Raw genomic sequence first — 2,030 nt, forward strand, 5'->3', positions numbered from 1 at the left:
TCATGTAAAAAAAACATTTTTTTTCCAGGTTTTTTTTAAAAAAAAAAACAGATTTAAAAAAATTTAAAAAAAAAAAAAAAAAAAAAAAAAAAAAAATGAGAAGGTGATGGAAATCCTCCGCAAAATACCTACAACTACAATGATTGCAGTGACAGGCAATTCTGCATTATCGACTCAGGTTACAATTTCCAGATATTTATAAAAGCTTTGTGAAATCTATTTCTTTTTTGCTTCCACTTCCCTACTTTGTGTCGCTTTGTCAGAAATAAATTCCAATAAAATTCTAATACAGCTTTGTAACCTGCACATAAAGGAATTTCCAAAAGTAGCAATACCTCTTGGACGTTCACACTTTGTCATTGTTCATGTGGACCCAAATGCTCATTTACACAGAAATATTTCCTTACAATCTTGTTTAATCAATACATGAGTTTCCCAGGACAACAACACACACCTTGCACAATCACTTGGGAAGCTATTGACACCTAATTGGTTTTCTAATCAGCTGCCTCATCATCACGATAGCGTTAAGTAATTACAAACAGCAGCACGGTCATTTTCTAATCAGTCTTGCACATGTTTGATTTTCAATACATCCAATCATGATGATGACGACGGTGATGTTGTTATTGAATGCCTGGAAATCTAATCTGCTTTCTATTCAGAATGCATCCAGTAAACAGTTGCTCTGAATTGCTGACAGATATTATCCTCTGAGCTCCATGTCCACCTTGTTTTTCTCCCCGACTGATTTGCATCCAGAGCATTGAAAGACCTGTAGGCTGTTCATTAATGAAAAGGGGGAGAACCCTACCCCAATCTGTGTTTAGCCCTGCCTTTTCCCATTAGCACACACGTCAACCAATATTCTTCTCATTTAGCCCTGCAGCACTTGAAATCCCACGACCCTTAAAACGAAATGTTCTCATTTGCCATGTCTAAACTAGCCAAATATAATTAGAGCAACGTAAAAAGAAGTTACCTCGCCCTGAATGTGACAGGAAGAAATTGAGATTTTCATTTTTCACATCTTTCTGCTTTCCAGAAGAGTTTCAAAATTTTGTTCGACGGCTTCCCACATTCTACGCCCTGAACTCGTCTGCCATCCAGTATTTCTGGAAGACGGAGCCGTCCATTCACCAGCGCTACAAACAGCTAGAGCTCGGCACACAGCAGCTTGCAAGCAAAGCACGGCGCATCATCAACAAGATCTTCACCCTCAGCAAGAGATGTCAAACTCAGCCAAAAATTATTATGCTACGGGAAAGGTGAGAAACTGAGAAGTTTTTCTGATGACCTTTTTTTTTTATTTTTTATTTTTACACAGAAGTGGATGTATGCGTTTGTGGAACACATTTAATTTTTCCATTCACCGATTTGTGCAGTGCTTTTTTATCAGACGAACGAGGCATCGCATAGTATGGACACACAATGAATGAATTCTTTGACATTAAGCTGAGCTCCTGCTGAACTAAGCTGCAGTCACACCTGATCTCTTGGCTGCATTTCCCATCCATATCTTCTTTACTTTCACAAAATCAGAACTATCCTTCTGTGAAATTAAAGTTTGCTGTATTTTAAAGAATGTTACATTTCTGAAATGATAAAAATAAGGGATTTGCCTAAACATAAATGAAGCATAGGATTGTTTTGTTCATCTTTAGATAATCTAACATTTGTTTTCTGTTTGCATAATCTTATTTGAAATATAAAGTTAGCAACAAAAAGTTTGTATGCATGCATGAAATTGTTGTCTTAATGATTATTTTTATTATATGTAGGAGAAAATCTTGACTTTCACCTTATTTTGGTAAATAAACAACATAAGACAAAGAAAAAAAAAGACTACTTTACAAACCTATAATTTATCAAAAAAGGAATAATGAATTGAATTAAGGATTATTAGGAGAAAATCTAAATACATCTATATTAAAATGAGATTAATTTTATTCGTCCTTATGCAAGAAAAACATTCCTTTTGCAAAAGCAGAACTCATCAAGACTGCAGATTTTTCATCTTAATTGTTAAA

General features: G+C 34.9%; 1 long non-coding RNA gene across 1 annotated transcript in view; it reads left to right on the forward strand.

Annotated features, from left to right (window-relative positions):
• The window catches only part of LOC106942748 (uncharacterized), an 11,688-nt gene extending 10,034 nt beyond the window's left edge, over positions 1 to 1,654 (forward strand). The window contains exon 3 of the long non-coding RNA XR_001423711.1: positions 1,046 to 1,654. This is a non-coding gene — a long non-coding RNA (uncharacterized LOC106942748). The remainder of the gene's footprint in view (positions 1 to 1,045) is intronic.
• Positions 1,655 to 2,030: the final 376 nt, after the last annotated feature.

This window comes from Poecilia latipinna, unplaced genomic scaffold, assembly GCF_001443285.1.
Source record: "Poecilia latipinna isolate Pla-1442-1.1 unplaced genomic scaffold, P_latipinna-1.0 Scaffold4517, whole genome shotgun sequence".
In the NCBI taxonomy this organism is placed as follows: domain Eukaryota; kingdom Metazoa; phylum Chordata; class Actinopteri; order Cyprinodontiformes; family Poeciliidae; genus Poecilia; species Poecilia latipinna.